Raw genomic sequence first — 23,252 nt, 5'->3', positions numbered from 1 at the left:
GGTCATTCACCACTCCTCCCCAATGTCTAATCCATCAAACCATGGCTTATAAGTGCTGATACAGAATTTTGGCTCGAAACATCGATTATTCTTTATCTCGCACTGATGCATGCGACCCGCTGAGTTCCTCCAGCAGATTTTGCATGACACTTTGCAGCAATAAACCCCTATCTCTTGATTCACTTAATACCAGCGACTGAGTGTCATGCATTAAACCAGTGGTTCTTAACCCTCCCTTTTTTCCACTCACATACCACCTTAAGTAATCCCTTACTAATCACAGAGCACCTATGGAACAGAACCACACATGGTATGCGAGTGGAAAGAAAAAGGTTGAAAACCACTACATTAAATATTCGCCACCATCTGTGTTTTTTAAAAAAACTAACTTGATTTTTTTCTTGAATGGCCAATTTGAGACTGAGTTTTCTTGATGCTCGACACCCCAGCATCATCCCTGTAGGCATCACATCAAGCCCATGGAATGTTGTATTTCATTAAACAATGAGGCCAGCAGAGGTAGCTGTCATCCCACATTTCCTTTTCAATAGAGGTGTTGAGTTTTATGTAGTATCTGCAGTAAGTCCCATAGTTGCAGTCCATTTTCACAACCCAGAAACTAGTTTGTACATGTTCCCTCAATCACTACTTCACCGCCTGTGACCTAGGTTCGATCCTGACACTGGCACTGTCCATCCAGGGTTTGTATGTTCTCTTATATCCACATGGTGATCTGGTTTCCTCCCACATCCCAAAAATGTTCTTTGCCCCTTAAATAACAACTTTGTGCAGGCATGCGATAAAGCAAACAAAGGGAAAGCATATTATAATGGGAAGGATGGAATAAAAGGAATATCAAAATGGAGCATGTTAAAGAAATTTAGTGGAAGTGAAAGTGAGAGAGGAAAAAGAGTAGGGAAAGACAAGAAGGAGAGACAGAGAGTGGGAAGAGGGGAGGGACAGAGAAGTAGGGAGAGGTGGCAGGAGAGAGAAAGAGAGGATGCCTTAGATGAGGGCCCAGGCAGTTGAAAGCATGCCCACAATTATGCTTTTCACGCAACCACTTCATTCCAGGATATTTGCGGCTTTTTTTATTCTGCACCTGCTGTGTAAAAAGTACCGACGTGGAATGAGGGGGTCATTCCAGTCCCGGGTTTTTTTCCGGCAGCAGACACAGTAACAGCACTGGAACACCGTACATGTAAAAGGGGCGATCTGGCATTCCGGCACCATGATGGGAAAGGATGTGTCTGTGCACCATAATTTTTTTAGTGTATTTACAAAACATGCAAGTAGGACAGCAGGAAAAATCTTTTAAATAATAATAATCCCACTGTCCTGGTCTCCACAGACGGCCCGCTGCCTGCTCTCTGCTGCTGTGGGCCGCTCATGGAGAAGGGTAAGGGCCATCACAAAGTGTGGCTTGGACCTGCATCAACCCAGCAGGGTATCATTCCCAATAAGTACATCACTGATTTGACACTAGGTCTGCAAGATTCAGCTGCAATTGTACAGCAAAGGTAAAAGGCAGAGTCAATCTGACTGACAGCGAGTAGTTCACGAGGGAATACCTGACCGGCAGGCACTTGGGTTTAGCTCATCTCATATGTTTATGCATGATCCCATAAATGCAGAGGTCTGAAATGAGCTGCAGATGAAATGGCTGGAGCTGGAGATGAAATGAGCTGGTGGTGAAATAGTGAGGCATCCTCTACGAGAGTCATTGTTTCGTTAGTTTCGTTAGAAGCACTGATGTGTTGCTAGGAGGAGAATGAGAAATGATTTAATTCATAAATACATAATTCATGGTTTTGACAGGACAAATTTAGGGTTGCTGTTGGTCTTTCAAAATAAGGCTTGATCATTCATGAATAAAATAAAAAGTATGTGTCAAAGGGCACTGAATGTGGAACTCTACAGAACATTCAGTTACTGAATGTATTCAGGACAGTCACTGACAGACCTTCAGGTATTAAGAGAGAGGAGATCAGAGTTAGGGAGTGGCATTGTGATAAAAGACTAGGCCCCACCTCTGATCCCACTTCCCTGCTCCCAGATGGCTCTAGTCATCTTGTTCTGTGACCAACCTGTTCTGTGGGATTGTCCTCAGTTTGAACAGTCTGAAGCCCATCGCCCCACTCCCCCTGCCGCAACAGCCCACCATCAGCCCCCAAAGATAGAAATTGGAGATTAGCAAGGAATTAATTAAGGTGGTATATGAGTGAAAAGAAAAAGTTTGAAATATACAGCTATAGATCAATATGTAGTAGATTTTCCCATGCACTGTTATAAATTGTGCACATATGGTTTATTAAATTGTACACGCATTTTCCCATGCTCTTTTATAAATTGTGCATGTGTGTGATTTTCCCACACTCTTCTATTAACTTAATAAAAGTAATGTTCATCTCTCTTGAACCCTACACTTTCTCAACATAACAACGACCAGTGCGGGAATCAACAGCAGGATGCTGGGAGAGTCTCCCAACAGCCCGCTACCAGCCCCTACACTGATCCCACCACCCTGCTCCCCCCCGGTAGCCCTAATTTCAACCGCATATAGGACGGGGAATGTCCCGCCTCTTTTGCTCCTGAATGCCAGCTTGGTGTGTAAAATGACATACAGACCTGGCATTATGCCGGCTCTGTTCGGTTCAGTGTAAACGGCCAAAGTCAGCGTAATGCCATGTCTTCCTTACGGCAATATTCCAGGATTTCTCTGTAAAAAATCTCTGATGATAATGAATTTATTGTCACATATTTTCTAATGTACAAATGCAACAAAATTTTTACTTGGTCCAGCCAAACTGGTGTTTGCAAAAAAAAAAGGATAATAGTAAATTTTCTTGAATTGAAAAAGTCTGTAAGTAGATAAGTTATATTAATAATAAATAATTCCATTCATCCAAGCTCAGAAAAAGTGTGCAGACAGTCTTTTTGTAGTCTCAGGGAGTCCATGATTAGTGAACCAAGGGGAGGTTCAAGTGTCTGATAGCTGTTGGGAGGAATCTATTCTTGAACTTAGAAGTGCTAGTTTTCAGGCTTCTCCACCTTCTGCCTGAAGGCTGCAGTGAGATGAGGTTGTCACCAGGGTCATTGGGGTCCTTTATGCCTCCTTGAGGCAGCGAATCACATAGATGTCTTCAATGGATGGGAGATCAGAGTCTGTGATGGACCTGGCTATGTTTGGTACCCTCTGTAGTCTTTTTGCATTCCTGGGCATTCGAATGACCAAACCAAGCTGGGATGCAACCAGCCAGTATACTTTCCACGGTCCTCTTGCAGTAGTTTGATAGAGAATCCAATGTCATGCCAAATCTCCTTCACTAAGTATAGACACTAGTGTGGTTTCTCCACAGATGCCTTGATGTGCTGACTCTGGGATAGGTCTTCTGACATATGGACTCCCAGGAACTTGAAGGTTCTGACTCCCTCCACCTCCTTCCTGACAATGCGGACAGATGTGTAGTCCCTCTGACTCTCCGTACTGAAGTCAACAATCAGCTCTTTGTCTTGGTGGCATTGAGAGCAAAATTGTTGTGGCACCACCCAACCAGGTTATTGATCTGCATTCAGTATTCTGACTCATCACTTGCAATTGATAAGGTAAGTGAATACTGTATCTAAAAAGATCAGATATGGAGAAACATGGACATCTTGGATGGACAATGCAGGTATCAGACAGAGAAAATGGGGGAATTGTAGTGCTAAATTACACCCCTGCACTGTACGGCTCCTGTTCCATCAAGACATTAACTCAGATTTTCTGCTTGTTGGTTCCCAGTCAACATTGATGAAACAACTAGCGCCTCAGGGCAACAATCTCCACAAACCACCCAAAAAAGGAAGATATGTATTTTCCATTTTTCTTGTGAGAGACCTGCACTTGTGCTGAGAGACCCTGCTATTACAGCCCCTTCAAGCAAGGTCTCATTTTCCTGCCAAGTGTTTCCAGTAACTTTGGAGGCAGGATCAAGTTCAAGTTTATTGTCACATGATGCAATGATAGAGGTTGTTGAATGAGCAGTCCAGCCAGACATCCCATACATAATTCAGCAAATAAGACACAATTCTGAAGTGCAGAGTTACAGAGAGAGATTAGTTGGTACAGAGAAAAGGCAGAATAGTTTAACTATTCTGGGGTTCATAGGTACAAGATCATCATAAATATATCTTGTTAGGATTCTTTCCCCAGATGTAATGAGCATGTGGAACTCACCATCATAGCCAAAGACATGGTAAAAAATTAAAGACTTTCTTATTTCTTATATTTCCTTACAAGTTAGAAGGAGGCCATTCACCCCATCAGATCTGTTCCAGCTCTCAGACCAATCCAAAACCACCATCTTCTTCCCTGCAATCCAGTCTCTCCACTATGATTCATCCATCCCACATCTATGTGGTAGGTAATTTCAGTTACCAATTAACCTCCCAATCCAATTAACCTCCAAATCCTCACATTTTTTGGGACATGGCAGAAGACTGGAGTGCCTGAAGGAAACTCGCACTGTTAAAGAGAATGTATAAAATCTGTGCAGGCAAGGTCAGAATTGAACCTGGGTTTCTGAAGCTATGAGGTAGCCACACTACCTGCTGTGCCATTGTGCTACACACTTCAAACAGTGCTGAATAAACATGTTACCCAGATATAAAGAGGGAAGCTGAAGGGCTGGTGTTAGAAGAAGAGAATAAAGAGGAAAGAACTGTTTTCCCTGGAATGTAGGGGGCTGAGTGGAGACCTTATAGAGGTTTTGGGGAGCAAAGATAAGGCAAATCTTCACAGTCTTTTCTCCAGGCTAGAGAAGTCTAACGTTAGAAGGTACAGTTTAAAGATGAGAGGGGAAAGATTTAAAAGGGACCCGAGGGATAATATTCTCACACAGAGAGTGGTGGGTACATGGAACGAGCTGCTAGATGAAGAGGTAAATGTTGGTACAATTACAAGATTTCTGAACAGGTACGTGAACAGGAAAGGTTGAAAGGGATGTGGGCCAAATGCAGGCAAATGAGGCCAGCTCAGATAGGCAACTTGGTGTCATGGAGAAGTTGAGTTGTTTCCATGCTTTATGTCTCAATCACTTTGAAAGAGAAAAGTAATTGATGGCTCTGTTCGTAGAGTAGGTTGGACTAGAATCAAGGGAGCCTTGGATTAAAGACTTGCTGTGACTAGACTGCATGCTGAACATCAACATAATTGGAACCTACAAACTTCATCTAAAGTTCATTGCACCTTAAGATGAAGGAGGAAGAAGTGATAAAAGAGAGAGAAGGAAGTCAGTGAGAAAAGTAAGGAATAGAACTGGAAATGAGAAAGGGGTGAGAGAGGAGAAAGAGAAAAAAGAATGAGAAGGAGGAAAAGAGATTTGATTTAACTCATTCCTTCCATAACCCCTGGACATCCCACAGCCAGTGAAGTGCTTTCTGAACTGTTATTGCAATTCTACTACTTGAAACAAGGCAATATAAGGACCACAGGCAGGCTCCATGCGAATTCAAAGGGAGCAAAGTTACTCTTACCTGACATGAGTATTTTTTAAATACCTTTCTGGAATAAAATAATTTTTATTTCAACATTGAGGGATCTGTTTTCAATCTAAAACCATATTCCAAGAAATGGCACATTTGAAATAATCCTAATAATGATCTTGTAAAAGTGAGTGACATAACAATTTAATAACATTTTCCTTCTCAGTGAGACTCCGTCCTTTCTCAATTCTCCGACATGAATGGAAACTGTTACATTAACTGCCGTCAGGCTTACTCCGTGTTCAAATCTAAAAGCTGCAAATATATTCAAATCTTACAACTTGCCCGGAACTGTAAGTACATGATTAGTCAGTCAAGACCAACCAGGAGTGACTGACGCTTTTCAAAAAAAAAACCTTTCTGTACTTTCAACTTTGCATCTCCGAAGTAGCTTCGGGCAAGACATTTATTGCTTCTCTCTTTAATTGCAGGCACCATGAGTGGAAAGCACGAAGCATGCAAACTGAGAGGTGGATTTGCACAGTTATTTACACGCTGGATGCAGCTAATGAGGGTGGTTACTGAAGAATAAACCACGGGCAATATTTGCAAAAGATCAGCAAGTCTGAAATTACAGCAGGGATAGCAACATGAGAGACAGATACATGGATAAGAAGAGTTGAGAAGGATATGGGCCAAACACAGGCAAGTGGGATGAGTATGGGTGGGACATCTTGGTTTATGATTCTATGATGGCAGATATTGGGATCTGGCGCAACAATTGAGGAACTGTGGAGCAAGTGACAGCCAAGCTGACCTCCTCCTGTGGACTATTTTGTCACAGAAATGTTGCAACCAACCTAATCTGAAAGAGTACTGTTACGGATTAGGTTAATAAAATTATAATAAAATAAGTCTTTAAAAAGTTTAGATTTTGGGGGTTTAGTTTAGGTACACTTCACATCCATTTACATTTCACAAAAAGCCATCTCATTTAAAATGCAAGAGCTATGCCTAAGGTGGAGTCTACAAATCTACAGTGACTTTGCAGAATACTTGTGACAGTTTTACAAGTTGGTCTTAAAGGATCACTATATTTATCCAGTTCCTAGGCTCAAGAATTGAAAATCTACTGTTAAGACTGGTGCCGAAAGTTTGAATTGCTGGTTGGAGGTTGCTGTTCTAAAAGGGGTCATATCATTTTGCAAACAGAGTGATGGAAATAAAACATCAGATTCTTTGGGGGGAGAGAGAGAGAGAAGATAGAGAGAGAGAGAGAGAGAGAGAGAGAGAGAGAGAGAGAGAGAGGAGAGAAAGAGAGAGAGAGAGAGAGAGAGAGAAAGAGTCAAATTTGGTGTTGGAGGCTGCAAGCTTGGCACTCCTGCTATAAGACCCTTTTTGAAGATAGGTTTTGAGGTCTAAGTTCAATCCTTGTAGTCAATTACAAGAGGAGAGTACCAAGATGGAAAACTAAGTGTTGTTTATGGGTGCTCCTGGTTTGGCAACACATGAGGTACTCATCCCCAGCATCTGCAGACTTTCTTGTTTAACCACTTGTGAATCTGCAGAGGCCATTTACTGCATCTGGTGCTCCAAATGTAACCTCCTCTACACCAGGGAGACTGGATGCAGACAGGGAGATCATTTTGTTGATTTTGAAAAGTCCATTTTAAAAGTTCAGTCTCAGAAATCTTTTGTGTTAAACCTTAGAATCTTTACCTCAGAACCTATACATAGGTTAATTCAAAAATATATATCCAACAAAGTAAACGTATATTAACAAATAGCTGTAAACAACATATGAAAGAGACAAAAAAAATGTATATGAAGCAAAAACTATTCTAATAATCTAACCCTTCCCTTGTGAAGTTATGATTAAATATACATACTCCATCAATGGACGAAATAAAGGACAAACCATAAAATGGGATCCAATAATCTTTTAAATTCTGAAAACAATTATGGAAAGGACCCCATAAATTTATAAAATTAAGATTCATTACATTAGTAGAGCATCTAATTTTTTTTCAAGAGTAAAGCATGCCATTACATCAGGGAACCATTGAGTCTGTGTAAGAGGGACAGCATCCATCCATCTCATAAGTCTAGCTCTTCTGGCAATAAGAAGAACAAATTTGTAGCCCAGACAAATTTAAATCAGCTGACTTACTTTCTCCAAATAGGGCGAGAAAAGGATTAGGAACCAAATTAATATTAGGAACTAAAGACAAGGGACGGAAGATACTTTCCCAATAATTGGAAAACGAGGAACATGACCAAAACATATTAAATAATGTACCTTCTTCAGTCTTACATCTATCAATTTTGAAGAGAAATTAGAATAAAATTTAGCCTATTGAACTTTGGAAAAGTAACTCAATGTACTACTTTAAATTGCAATAATGAATATCGTGCACATAAAGAAGGTGAATTCACCAACATCAAGACAGAAGCCAATGTAGCATCACAAAATTCTTGTTGAAAATTGTGCTCCCATCATTTCTCAGCTTTGTCCAGGGAATTATCACTAGACATCAATAACAACTCATAGAGAACTGACGATGACGGTTTAAGATTAAAAATCTTCTTGTTCATCTTTAATACCAAATCTCAAGGGAGTTTTAATACCAAGAAATTTGAAAAGCTCCTAATCTGTAAATATCTAAAAAAAATAGTGTTTAGTTATTTTAAGTTTAGAAGATAATTTTTGTTAATAAAGAGATCTTCAAAAGATTGGATACCAAACTCAAATGCTGTGTGACCTGCAGATTTTCTCCAACACATTTGTGTCTTGCACGTGACCCCAGCACCAGCAGACTTTCTTCTTTCAATACTGTCAAAGTGGTTCTCCATCACATAAGAACCTATTATCGCACACATTTATCGCCATTCTTGCTGCAGTCCCCTGAATTCTTTAAAGTTTTAATGAGAACTACTCCTTAAAATTTTTCACCTCCCCAATTAAAAGGATCAATACAGGCTACGGGGAGAGGTTGAGGAGTCTGGGGCTTTATTCCTTGGAGTGCAGGAGGATGAAGGGTGATCTCCTAGAGGTTTACAAAATCAGAAATTAGATGGGATGAACACAGAGTCTTTTGTCCAGAGGGTGGGAATAGTAGCCAGAGATTTAAGGTGAGGGTGGAGGAATTTACTAGGAATCTGAGGGGTAACCTTTTACACAGAGGGAGGTAGTGTATGGAACGGACTGCTGGAGGAGTTTGTTGAGGCAGGTACTATTGAAATGTTTAAGAAATAAAATGGACAGATACATGGATAGGATGGGCTCAGAGGGATACAGGCCAAATGCAGTCAGATGGGTCATTTTGGTCTGCACAGGCAGGTTGGGCTGAAGGGCCTGTTTCCACATTTTATTATTCTATTTCTCTGTGACTTCTGTAGGGAATGCTGTGCAGAACACCACTCATGTACTTTTTCAGTCTCCCTGTATGAGGCTAGGACCATCCTGTGCTTGTGCTGAGGTTAGATGGTAACTCCAGTGCATTCGCTGTATAACCCAGGAGAACAAGGTGGAACTGCCAAAGGTAAGGCTGAAGAAGGAGGGAGACAGGGTCCATTCAAGAGAAGTGCATGGGTGCTCAGCATGAGGGTGCTCAACATTCTGCTGCCAACCTGGACAGACTGTGGTCTTTCTGTTAGGAAGTCCAGAAACCAGCTACACGGTGGAGTGTTGAGTCCCATTGAGGACAGCTTTTCTGTGGCTCTCTGAACGTTGGCAAGGAATTTGACAATGTCCAATATGGTAGGCCAATCCTGGAGGTTAAGGCACATGGGATCCAAAGCAAACTGATGAATGGGATCTAAAATTGTCTTGCTTATTGGAGGCCAGTTCATGGTGGGAGGATACTTGACTGGTTGTAACTCTGTGACGTGGTATATCACAAGGATAGGCATTGGTACCCTTCTTATTCGTGATACTGATTAATGGCTTGGATGTTAATGTAGGATATATGATAAGTAAGTTTACAGTGGTTGCAAAAGTTTGTTGTATTGTGGAGAGTGAGGAAAGTTGGCCAAGGTTACAGCAGGAAATAGCTAAGATAAAAACTTGGATGGAGCGTTTGCAGATTGAACTTAATCTTTGCAACCACCAGGAGATATATTTTGGGAAGAAAAATAGGGGCAGGACATATCAAGTAAACGTTGGATGCTAGGGAATCTTGATGACAGCAGAGATTATAAAGGTCCAAGTCTATAGTTTCCTGAAAATGACAGCATGGGTCGATAGGCTGTTGAAGAATGTGCATGGCTGACTTTCTTTCATAGGTTGTGGCACAGGATATAAAAGTCGGGACATTGCATTGCAACTTTACAAAACACTGGTGAGATCACATGGAATGTCATGTGCAGTTGTGGTGGCCACACCATAGGAAAGATGAGGATGTGGTGGAGAGAGTGCAGAGGAGATCCACTGGGATGTGGGCTGTGTTGGAGCATTTTCATCATGAGGAGAAATTGGATGGGACGAGCTTTTCTCCCCTAGAATGTAGAAGGCTCAGGGGTGACAAGACAGGATTATATGAAGCCGTAAAATGTAAGGATAGGATAGAAAGATAAAAAAAATGTATGATGTTATCAGAAATAAGAAGCCACAGGTTTAGGTGAAGGGAAAGGGTATTGAAGGTAGTTTGAGGGGATTTTTTTTACACAGAGAGTATGATATCTAGAATAAGTAGCCAGAGGAGATGGTGGACTCAGATATCATCTCTGTTTTTAAGTGAAAGTTAGTCAAGGCATCAAAGCATATGAGCCTAATGCTGGCAAATGGTTTCAGTGCAATTGGGGAAAAAGGACAGCATGAGGGGTATGTTTCCATGTTGTACAACTCAATTACTCTGTGATGCAACAAAGCTTCCTCCTGATGCATTCAAACAGATACATCCTCCACAAACTCCAATCGATCAGTTAAACCTGATTTCCTTTTCATTAATTCCTAATTCCTCATGTAAGAAGAGAATGCTGGAGAAACTCAGCAGGTCAAACAGTGTATTTTATATCATAACCAACGTTTCGGGCTTGAGCCCTTCATCAAGGTATTTCTTCTTATAAGCTCCAGCACATCCACATAGCAGTCTCTACTACAAGAGGCAGAAGTGTGGCTTCAGTTAGAAGTTGGCTGGATAAATTAGGATGATTCTGATTGGAACTGGATTGACTAGGAGTTTACTCATTGGAGTTCCCATTGAGACATATACAATTCTGAGTGAACTAGACGGATTAGATGCACAAAGAGAGCTCCTGAAATTGGGAATGTTCCAGAACAAGGAGGCACAGTCTCAGGATAAGGGGAAAGCCATTTAGAACTGAGATGAGGAGAACCATCTTTCTTCAGAGAGTTGTGAACTCATATTGTGAAGTAGCTGAGGCTGGTACATTGAAAGGGAGTTGGTCTTAAGGCCAAGGGATCAGGCTCAGGCATGCTGCAAGACCAGCTGAGTTCCTCCAGCATTTCTGTGTGTTTTTACTACGCACCGGCAGACTTTTGTGTTTCACACCATTAACTTGGAGAAGTGGTGGTACCTCTTCTGTTTATAAGTCCTTGCATGGGATGCTCACATGGAAGTCACATTGTGATGAGGCCGGGGCACCATGCATGACCTTCATGCAACACTGTCTCACTGCACTTTCTGTGGCCTGTCTATTTCCGGGCATGTGGTCATTGTTAAGCAGGACAGCTTACTATGCATACATCAGCTGTCTTACTTCCGATATTGCAACAATGGAATAAACAGCAGAAGTACTCCATAAGGGGCTGGGAGACATGAAAAAAATTGCTGAAGTGTTGCATCTTTCATTCTGAATAATTGGACTGATTCTGCTTCTGCCTCTCTCCCAGGCTGTGCACAGCAGATTATTAAAAAAAACTTTAACATGTAAATAAGCTCCCTCCAGTCTGGTTCTTTCAGTGATTATCTGAAATTTGTGTCTATTGATTATCAATCCCCTGTTTTAATTTGGAGTGACAACCACTCTTCATATAACTGAGTCTCTGAATCAGCTTGGCAACACCTTGTATCCTGCCTCCCTTGAGGGCCTCCCACAGACCGAACAATAAAACCCTCTCAATTGCTAAAATGTCAAAACTAAGCAACAATGCATACAGCAAGTCATCTGACACGTTTAATGTTGAGTGGATTAACCCTATGACATGGAAATCATTATTTTGTCAGAAGAACTTCACACCTGTTTTTTTTATATACCATGGTAACCCATCTGAAGCTGAGCCTGGGATATTTTACCATATATTCCAGGGTCACAGAATGATTGCATCACAGAGACAAGGCCATTCAAACCACTGAGTCACCCTGTCAGAGGGAAGATGTCATGAAACTGGAAACGGTTCCGAAAAGATTTGTGAGACTGTTACTGGATCTGGAGGTTTTCTCCCTGAGACTTTGCTCCCTGGAATGCAGCAGGCTGAGGAAGGGAACCCTTATAGACACTTTTGTTTAAAACCAAGAAAGGCAGTTATAAGGTAAATTGTCAAGTGTGATTTCCCCAGAGTAGGTGAATCTAAAAATGGAGGGCATAGGTTTAAGGTGAGAAGCACTTTCTTCACATAGAGGGTGGAAAAGGGGGAATTTCAAAAGACATTTCAAGATACTGAATGATGGATAAAAATTGAAAAGTAGACCCCTCTCCTCCATGGACTCATCCACCTAGGAAAGGCAGCCAATGTACTGAAGGACCCATCACACCCCTCTCTCCTCCCATCTGGGAGAAGGCTCAAGACTGTGAAAGTGTGCACCCACAGCCATCTGACTCCTGAATGAACCCCACAACAATGCTGCCTCAGTTTAGCGTTGGTTGATCTTTGTGTTCCTTGTACAAGGAGAGGAAAATTTAAAATGCATAAAGGCTAAATCCAGGCAAATGGACCCAGTCTGGACATTATGGAGATGATGGGCTTAAGGGCCTATTTTCATGCTGCAGAAATTAATGACTCTCTGGTTCTATTAGTTTCCATCAGCTCCATGCAAGACTAATCCAGCAAGACCCAAGCCTCTGTCATCTCCTCCTTATGCCATAAATGTGCCCCTCTCAAATATTCATCCAGCCCCATCCTGAGCACAATTGAATCCATCTGCCCTATTCCCTTGGACATGCACCAAACCCAGGAGCTTTCACTGGGTAGAAACATTTTCTCTGAGCCTGCTGGTGACATTTGCCTCATTTTAGCAGTTTACTATTCAGGTTGAAGAGGAAAGGGAATACTTGATTGTAACAGCACTTTCAATATCATCATCCCAAGAACTCCACTGCCAAGGAAGAGGTTTCAAGGTGCAGTCACTTTTGTAGCTGGCAAAAAGGTAACCAAGTTCTACAGAGAACAGCGATAAAACAATAGCACAATGATACATTTTAGCGATATTGAATGAAGGATAAAAATTGAAAGATAGACCCCTCCCCTCCATGGACTCATCCACCTAGGAAAGGCAGCCAATGTACTGAAGGACCCATCACACCCCTCTCTCCTCCCATCAGGGAGAAGGCTCAAGACTGTGAAAGTGTGCACCCACAGCCATCTGGCTCCTGAATGAATCCCACAACAATGCTGCCTCAGTTTAGTGTTGGTTGATCTTCGTGTTCATTGTAACCTTAAAATCTGCTCTTCACACAGCTGAATGAGTGTTAGAAAATGTTGAACTGCTTGCAGATGAACCTTTCTGACTGTTCTTGGTACAATGTGGGAAATAAATTTAAACATAATATTACATTACTGTTAGCATTGGTTGACTTCTACATTCATTCCAGAGTCGTAAAATCTGGGAGCTGAATCTGACCATTCAACCCATCATGTCTGCTCTGCTGTTCTCCCATTCTTACATGTCTGTCCATGGCCTTATGTACTATCCCACCCTGACCACCTGCAGATTGGAGAAACAACACCTTATTGTCTGTCAGGGCACTCTCCAGCCAGATGGCATTATTAACATCGACCTCTGCTTTCTGCTAACCTGCTCGCTTTCTTTCCCCTCCCTCTTTCCAATTTTTCCAGTTTACCCCCTCCTCCACCTCCACCTACCCAGCCATCCCTCCTCCCCGATCACTGCTCTCCCCTCCCTCCCATCTCCACCTATCAACTCCTTCCTTTGCTATCCCCTGTCCACCCTCCCCCCCTCCCCCCCCCCATCCTTAAGTTCGTGCACCTGGCAACATTCTTCCATACCTTGATGAAGGGCTCAAGCCCGAAACTTTGGTTATGTATTTTTACCTTTGCTACATATAGGACACTGTTTGACCAGCTGAGTTTCTCCAGCACTTTCTGTCTTCCCTACAGGAGAGCAACCATGGCTGTTGACCAGTGATGGGATCAGCGGCTGAGGGACCCGCACAGGCTGCAGATGACTTACGGTCAGGGAACCCGCATGGAGTGCAGGCTGCTGGTGACTGTCTCATAGGAACAAGGTATTGAAGCCAGTATTCAAGAGGGTGTTGAGGGTATGAAAGGGCTCCCAAAGGGTCTTGGGCACTGAAGGCTTCCTATTGATTTTGGAGATTGGATCAAACAGGTTTATGCAACATCAGAGGCTGTGGAAGGTGAATCCAGGGACACTCAGTGATGCTAAAGGGACTCTCTTTTGCTTCTCTTTCTCTCTTTCTGTAAGGAGTGCCAGAAAACACTAACAGAGGCAACTTGTCTGTGTTATGGCAGGCAGAAGGCAATTTTGTGTAATATTACATGTTCTGTACTATTACATGACAATAAAGGAATCTTGAATCTTGAAACTTGAATCTTGGAAATAACAGAAGGTGCAAACATGTTGTAGGAACAAGGTGTCACAGTCTGCCAGTCAACCGCACTCCAGAATAAAAATTCTAAGTACAAACATCTTATTTTTTCTATCTGGGATAACAAAGCATGAGAGATGAAATAGGATATTTTGGTCTCCTCCAAAAAAAATCTGTTACTTTGCTCTCAAGCTGCAAGGAGAATTATTTATCGAGTGAGATACAGAAGAACCAAAAAACAACTTTCATTCATTGAACAAAAATGGGAAAAATTCTCCTCTTTCACCACACATCTCAGGTTGATTCAAGTACGAATATCATTTTTAAAAACATTGGTAATTCTGCATTGGGAGTGCCTCATTAGTGACAACACATCCCTCTACTCAACTCATCAGCTACAGGCCCAAACGGTCATTTCAGACCATGAACAGAAAATACCGTGAGGGTTGCATCACAAAATATGGAAGTGCATCCTGCCATGTGCCAGGCACCTCAGACATAATGAGAGGAGCAGATGGTTCCACTTTACCTTGCAAATTAAATGTGATTAACGCATCAACAGCATGCAGGAGAGATCGAGCCAGGAGCTGAAACCTCTCCTCAAGTGGCTTTCCATTGACTCAACATTGACCCATACACCAGTCATCACAGATCAAAAGGCACACTTGGATTGAGAGGATGGATTGCTGCATTACCATAGTCATGGCACAGGTACAAAAACTGGCTGTGAATGGTGACCATGGTGCATTGAACCATTAGATTGGGGGAACAGTCCCTGAGTGAATTTGTGGGTATAAGCTGAAAAGGAACTCATTATTTTACTTTAAATAAAAACAGAAAATGCGAGAGGATGTGTAATATCTGTGCATGTTTAATCAGAACTCTAATTTATTGTTAATCTATGTATTTATCTATCTAGCCACCTATCTATCTGTTTATCAATCTATCAATAGAGTCATACGGCACCAAACAGCCCTCTGGCCCAAATTCTCTATACTGGCCAAGTTGTCTTCTGAGCTCATCCCATTTGCCTGCATTTGGTTCATATCCTTCTAAACCCTTCCTGTCCATATATTTGTCCAAATTATTTTTTTTCCAATATCGTAATTGTATCCACTTCTAGAGCTTCCTCTGGTAGTTTGTTCCGGGTGGGAACTCCCTTCTGGGTGAAATATTTCCCCCTCAGGTTCCTCTTAAATCTCTCACTTGTTCTTTGCTCCTTTAAATGTACGTCCTCTAGTTCTGGTATTGTTCAACTTGGGATAAAGACTGCAAGACTAACTTTATCCTTGAGGAAAACTTGTTAGATATCTCTCTATCCATCTATCTATCTAATCTATCTATTTATCTGTTTATATATCTTTCCATCTCTCTCTCTCTCTCTCTCTCTCTCTCTTTCTCTCTGTCTTCTGTCCGTCTGTATGTCTGTCTGTCTATCTGCCTGTCTGTGAGTATATCCATCTATTCCTTACATTGGAGTGTCTGGAGTCACATTTGCGGCATGGTTGGCTTAGAGGTTAGCACAACGCCTTTACAGCACCAGGGATTGGGACTGGACCAGCATTCGAATCTTACACTATCTATATGTTCTCCTCGAGTCTGCCTGGGGACCATAGTTTCCTCCCACTGATCAAAACATACCAGGGGTGTAGGTTAATTGGGTTTAAATTGGGCGGCACGAGCTTGTGGGCTGGAAGGGCTGTTACCATGCTGTATGGATGTCTGTATTTAAATTTTAGCCGGATAATGTATGAAAGACACAAGCCTGCTGGAGAAACTCAGCAGGTCATACAACATCGATAGGGAGTAAAGGGTTTACAGAATAAACCTGATGAAGGGTCCAGACCCAAAATGTTGCTTACCTTTTACTTCCTCTGGAGATTGCATGGCCTGCTGAGTTTCCCCAGCATGTTTAAGTGCCTCTTAACTGTAGTAATTGTTCCTGCCCCTGCCACTTCCTCGGCTGCTCGTTCCACATACTCACCAGTCTCTTTGTGAAAACATTGTCCCCCCAGGCCTGCTTTTTCTCCTTTCACCTAAAATCTATGCCCTCTAGTTTTGGACTCCCCTACCCTTGGACAATTCACCATCCCTATGCCCCTTGTGTTTTTATGTACTATGTACTTCTCTACAAAGTGACCCCCCCCCCCACCCAAGCCTCCTACGCTCCAGGGAAATTTGCGCAAACCTCTCCAGAATCATCTCATAACTCAAAACACCTTAATGATCCCTTTCCTGCAGTTGGGCAGGTAACTAGAAATCCCCACATTACTCCAAGTGCAGTGTCAATTATGACCTGTAGCATGACATCCCAGCTCCTGTACTCTGTATCCTGACTAATGAAGGCAAATATCATCTGTGGTGATGCTTGGTGCAGAGGAAGAAGGTGGCAATACCATTTTCTGGGCTCTGTGCTCAGCATTTTTCAAATCTTTCAATTATGACAATTATTTGATGATCAAGCAAATCTTCCCCACACCAGGAACACTGGTGTCTTAATTACATTTATGGACACTCGCTCGGTAAAATATGCCTTCATTTCTACTTCTCTTGTTCCTGGGAGTCATTTGCTGATAAAATATGTTAGAATGTCTCAAAGGCAGTAAACAGGAACTAACTTTCTTCTCAAGATGTTTTACCATGGGGATTGCACTTTTGTTTATTTACCATCTTCCAGAGATGACTTCAAAACTGGTGCTCAATTCAGAGCATGTTTTTTACTGCCCAATGCAGTTCCAAGAGAGCAAAGAACTGCAAAAGAACTGTCTGCAATTAAGGCATTAAGTTCAGGTACTTCCAATGGTAAAAGCCTCTGGTGACATTACAAACTAATCAATATTTATTTATCAAATGACAACACTAATCCCATGTAAAAAAAAACAATCTGCTGGAGGAACTCAGCGGGTCGAGCAACATCTGTGTGAGAAGAAGAATTGCCATCGTCAGGGAGTAAAACAAGAAAATCTACTGGTGCTGGGATCGACTGCAGTGCACAAAAGTGCTAGAGAAACTCAGCAGCCCACGCAACATTCATAGGAAGAGTCAACGTTAGGGGCTGGAACCCTTCAGCAATATTCTCAATGTCGGGAACTAACTTGAAACATTGACTATTCTTCGCTCCCACCCTCCCCCTCCTACCAATGCTGCTTGGCCCTCTGAGTTGCTCCAGCAGACTACTTTTCATTCTACTTTCCAGCTTCTGCAATCTCCTGAGTGTCTCCAACGCCAAACCATATTTTCTGGTCATCATCAATGGATCTTGCTCTATTAAAACTGACAGCTGAGTTTCTCACATTACAACACTGATGGCACGAAGTTCTCAGTGACTTCAAATGACTTTGTGCTGTTCTGAAGTCATTGACGTTGCAGTTAAAAACTATTTTTTGTCTAAATGAAAATTTGAAAAAATCTGAAATAATTATCGAAAGTCCTGGAAATAGTTACCTCTGTTTCATATTCTACAGCTGCATTGAAGTGGGACTGGTTTCATTTTCATCTTCTCAGAGTATTGCATTCAGTTCTGGTCCCTTCATTACTGGAAGGATATTGAAGCTGTGGAGAGAGTGCAGAGGAGATATACCTGGATGTCACTCGAATTGGAGAATATGTTATATAAAGCAAGGTTGACAGAGCTATAGCCGTCTATGGAGTGACGAAAGATGAGAAATGACTTAATAGAGAGGCAATAAAGCTCCTAGTATCTGGCACCTATGGGGATGGTAGATGCCAGGTAAGTGTATTTTCCAGTTGTTTGATACTCACTCTTCCAATGCCTGACTAATACACCTGCATTAGGAATAGTTTAAAAGACAAAAATGCCATACTATACTTACAGTAAACAAATTTCACTTGGATGAATATATAAACCTTAGAGCATTTTACTTTATTTTCAGTTGCATTCTTTGAAAACATTTAACCGTCGCTGTATCTGCAGAGTCGCCCGAAAGATGAATAATAACATTATAGATAACAAACTCCTCCCTCCCCCAAGTTTATAGATAAAGACTCGGACTGATGTGACGCTTACTAAGCAGGGATAGGGAGACTCTTTAAGAGAGTCACATTATAGCGAGCAGCATTGATCAGGTCTTCATCCTGGGTGATGCCATTTTATTCAAACACAACATTATTCAAACTTTATTCAAACAGCTGCTACGAGCAAATCATGACCAAGTCACTCTGCTGGTGGACTATTTGCTCCCATCTTCACCAAAGTTTTCTGTGCTTCATCAGAGAACACTTTTACAATATTAAATTTAAGTATTTTTTCTTTTCTTTTTAAAATATTTTTATTGATTTTAATAAAGAATGTATACAAACAAAAAATGGGTACAATTCAGTAAGATTATATGGACAGTTACACGTCCTTAAAAAGCATTCCGTATCGCAAAAATATACGAGTTGTAAATCATAGCCATAATTCACATTCTGAATAATATATAGCCTTTTTTCAAAAAAAAAACTCTAATAATACAAAAGAAAAAAGAAAATAGTACAGGAGAAAAACATAAAACCCAAACCAAAATGCATTCCCAGATGTTATATATGATTGGTATTAAAGGAAAAAATGAAGGCAAAAAGAGGAGAAAATTAATATAGAGAATATGGAAAAGATACCAGTCAGACAATTTAATTACATTGATGTAAAATTATAAAGTTCAGCATTTTCTTAAATCCCAACTTTAAGGGAGTCTGAATCAAATTTTCCAGATGGGTTTTTTGGCTTAATGCCTTCTCATAAATGTTTAATATCTATTATTTACATTAAATTATTGAGTTTGAGTCAGACTTTGTTAGTCAAAACCAAAAATGCCTGGGAACATGTCCTAAATTTAACTATATCGGATGTGGATTGGGACATAATTCTTAAGTTGATTATGAGCTCTTCATTATGTGCTCCCCATTGTCTATTACACAGAGCACACTTGTCTAAGGCTAAATTGTCTCACTTTTATTCCAATATGAATCCTTGGTGTGACAGGTGTAAGAGTGGAGAAGTGTCATTAATTCATATGTTCTGGACTTGTTCTAGTCTAGAAAAATACTGGAGAGCGGCTTTCTGCACTTTATCAAAAAATTTTAATATAGATTCGACTCCAAATCCCTTGGTGCCCCTTTTGGTAAAGTGAGAGGGAATGATTCTTCTTTGTCTCCCATTCATAGTCGCGCTATCTCTTTTGCCTCTCTTTTGGTGAGGAGAGTGATTTTACTTAAATGGAAGGATGTTGCCCCACCTACTCACGGTCCGTGTTTGCGTGAAGTCATGTCCTGATTGCAAAGGGAAAAGATTCGTTATTCAATTAATAATTCAGATGTAACATTCCATAAGTTATGGGGGTCATTTATGATCACTATCTTACTTTATAATTTTACTTTAATGTAACTTATGTATTTTTAACCTATTATTTTATTCTTATTTATTTTCCTCAATTTTTTTGCCAGTTGCTTGAATTCCAGTTACCAGAGATTTTATTGTATAGAAGATTTTGGGGGGCTTGGATAGGGTGGGCAGCCAGCAACTTTTAAAATTTAATTTGTTAAATTTAAATATTTTTTTAAATTTAAATTTAGACATACAGCACAGTAACAGGCCATTGTGTCCCATGCATCTGTGCTGCCCAATTTACACCCAATTAATGCTACACTCCCAATATGTTTTGAAGGGTGAGAGGAAACAGGAGCCATCTGGATGTACAAACGCCTTATGAACATCATGGGATTCGAACCCCGGTTCCGACCACTGGCGTTGTAAAGGCGATGTGCTAACCGCTACACCAATCATCCTGCCCCATCTGTGCCCCCATTCCTGCGGTGACAATAGAAAATACCAGAGGACATCCGTTTAAGGTTAGTGGAGGAAAGTTTAGGGAAGATATTAGAGGTAGGTTTTTTATACACGGAGTGGTGAGTGTCTGGAATGCTTTGCTGGGAGTGGTGGAGGAGGCTGGTACAATGAGGAGAGTCAAAAATCTCTTAGATAAGCACATGAATGGAAGAAAAATGGAGGGCAAGTGTGCGAGGGAAGGAAAAAATGGATTGTTGTCCAGCATTGTGTGCTGAAGGGCATGTACTGTGTTCAAGGTTCTATTTTCGAAATACCATTCTGCATCATGTCAAAAATCATTAGTAAGGAATTGATGGGTACTGGCTCCAGACTTTTAAATATTCAATGGCATTGTTTCGATCCAAATATCGGAATGGTCCGAAAATGGGCCAATCAGCATCGCCACTCACTTTGCAACAGATGGCAGCTTAACTGAAAGATTGTCTCTTCAAAGTAACCTTCAAAATGGAAGGCAGGACAGGCAATTACAATTACACATATTCTTCTCATTGTGTAAGGATGAGATTTGAATGAAGGTCACTACATTGTCAATTCCCTTGAAGACTCCCTTGCCTTGGACAGTATCCACAATTTTTTTTTGTCTGTTTCTAAAATTGGGATACGATCATGCGCAAAAATTGTTATATTTTACTTAATCTCTTCTGGTTGTTGTTTCTTCATGTGACGACATATATATAATATAAAGAAGTTGTGTTAACTTTTACTTTAGACCACTTGAATGGCATTCTTCCCCACAGCTATTATCCTCCTGAATGCACTCCATGCTGCCTTGCTTTGTATTAATTGATCTTTTTTCACCCTACCTCTATATTCTGTAATTAAGCTCTTGTCTTTCCATTTTACATGGCTTTATGACAATAAATTAACGAATCTGAACAGATCCTTTCATGAACCCTGCTTATGTTCTTCCACTGATGCTGCACCACCTGTTAAGGTCCTCCACCTGATTGTTTTTTGCACAAGATTCCAAGGTCTGTTGCCTCTCGTGTGTTGACTGGATGTTAGAGTTGACCTATTATCCTGCTTGTGGAAGAACCCTTCTCATTGTACAAGGAAAATTGTGTCAAGTAAACGTAAACTCACAAGAGTGCGTTTGGTTCTTGTCTCCAATTTCAGAAAGATGTGGCGGTTCTGAAGAGGGTGCAAGAAAGGAATAGCAACTATGAAATGAAAAGTAACAGAGATTGACAGAGTTTAAAGGCTGGGACCATTTTTTCCTGATTAAAAGAAGAATAAAGTGTGATTAGATGAAAGAAGTGACTTAGAACAAGGCTCCATGAATATCTATCAAAAAACAAAATATTGAAGATGCAGTAAATCAAGAACAAAGCAGAAATTACTAGAAATATTTATATCAGAAAGCCTTTATGAATATAATAATTTAATTCATTTAATTAAATCTGGACTGAAATTAAATTTTCTTAAAAAAACAAATAATTATTCCCATTCCACCTGATTGAACACTTTCTCAGCAACTAATGAAAAAACACATTCTGTCACTGAGATGGAGGGTAAATATAAAATATTCAATAATTCATGTATGCTATAAAAATAATGATATTTAATATATTGTGGTGTGCTGAGGTAGCAGCCAGCAGGCACAAAACGCAAAAGACTGTGCAACAGGCTTTATTCCAGTAAAAGTCTGAACACCAGTTCATGCTTCAGTGGCTCCCATGTGACTGGCTCAGGAGGGCCAGCTCAGGTAGAGTTAGACCCCTAGGGCGTCTATTCAGGTCAGCTGATTGATAGCTAACCAGGTGGAGTCAGCCCTTAGGTGATCTTCCTGCGGGTACAGAGATTGCCCCCTGCAGTAGGCTGGTGGTCGTATCACCACATCCTTTCAAGATTCAAGGTGCCTTCATTGTCATGTGATAGTACTGAACATGTAATATTACACAAAATTGCTGTAAGGCAATTGCTGGTCTGCAGCTCTCCTGGAGTTTTAAACCCCTTGAGGCTGCTGCGTCAACACTATGTCTGTTCTCGCAAATTTGCACCAGCGGCAGTACTGCTGATACAGCAACTCTGGCAGTGCCACCATTTTTCATTATTTTATTTGTTCCTTTAAGATCGCCTTACTTTCTTCTGAATTCTAGCGAGTATAGATCCAGTTGATTTAATCTTTCCTCAGAGATAACACCTCATCTCTGGAATCAACCTGGCGAACCTCCTCTGCACGGCCTCCAAAGCCAGTATATCCTTTCTCAGGTAAGGAGACCAGAATTGCATGCAGTTAGTTCTCCAGGTGCAGCCTCACCAGGGCCCTGTAAGTTGCAGCAGGCCCCTTCCTGCTCTAAAATTCCATCCCTCGAGCAGTGAAGTTCAACATCCTATTTACCTTCTTGATTACCCGCTGTGCCTGTAGCTAACTTTTTTATATTCATGAACCCCCTGGTCTCTCTCCACAACAGCTTGCTGCAGTTTTTCAGCATTTCAATTATAATTTGATCTACTATTTTTCCTTCCAAAGTGGATGAACATGCATTTACCAATATTGTACTCCATCGGGCAGATCCTTGTCCACTCAGTTGACATATCTATATCTCCCTGCAGATCCTGTATCTGTACAATTTGATCTCCAATATAGAGTCACCAGCAAGCTAAGATACGCTATACTTGGTTCCTTCCTCCAAATATTTCATGTACATTGAAAACAGATGTGGGCTCAGCACCAACCCCTGTGGTACCTCTGCTAACCACTGTTTGCCAACTAGAGAAACACCCACTTATCCCAACTCTTTGCCTTCTATTAGCTGACCAATCTTCTAGTTAATACACTACCCCTCAATTCCATGCATTCTTATCCTGGGCAGGTCTTTTTTAGTCAGCACCTTATTGAAGGCTTTCTGGAAATCCAAGAGTACAACATCTGCATTTCCCCCTCTATCCACTGTGCTTGTTAAATCCTGAAGGAACTTCAGTAAGTTTGTTCAACCTGACTAGCCCTTTTTTTATTTTAAATTTTTTTTTTCACACCATAAATCACATTAGCCATGATATACACTTTTTCTTTTTCACACATATACAGTGACTTTTTCTCCCCCCCCTCCCTCCTCCCAGGCCACCCCCCACCCCCCCCCCCTCAACCATTTTAGGTATACAATCTAGGTTGCATTAAACCAGTCAGACAATGTTGTCATTCAACAAAAATACACCATAAATTCTACTGAGTCCATTCTTTTCTTTC

Source organism: Narcine bancroftii, chromosome 10, assembly GCF_036971445.1.
Source record: "Narcine bancroftii isolate sNarBan1 chromosome 10, sNarBan1.hap1, whole genome shotgun sequence".
Lineage (NCBI taxonomy): Eukaryota > Metazoa > Chordata > Chondrichthyes > Torpediniformes > Narcinidae > Narcine > Narcine bancroftii.
This window is presented reverse-complemented; position numbering follows the sequence as displayed.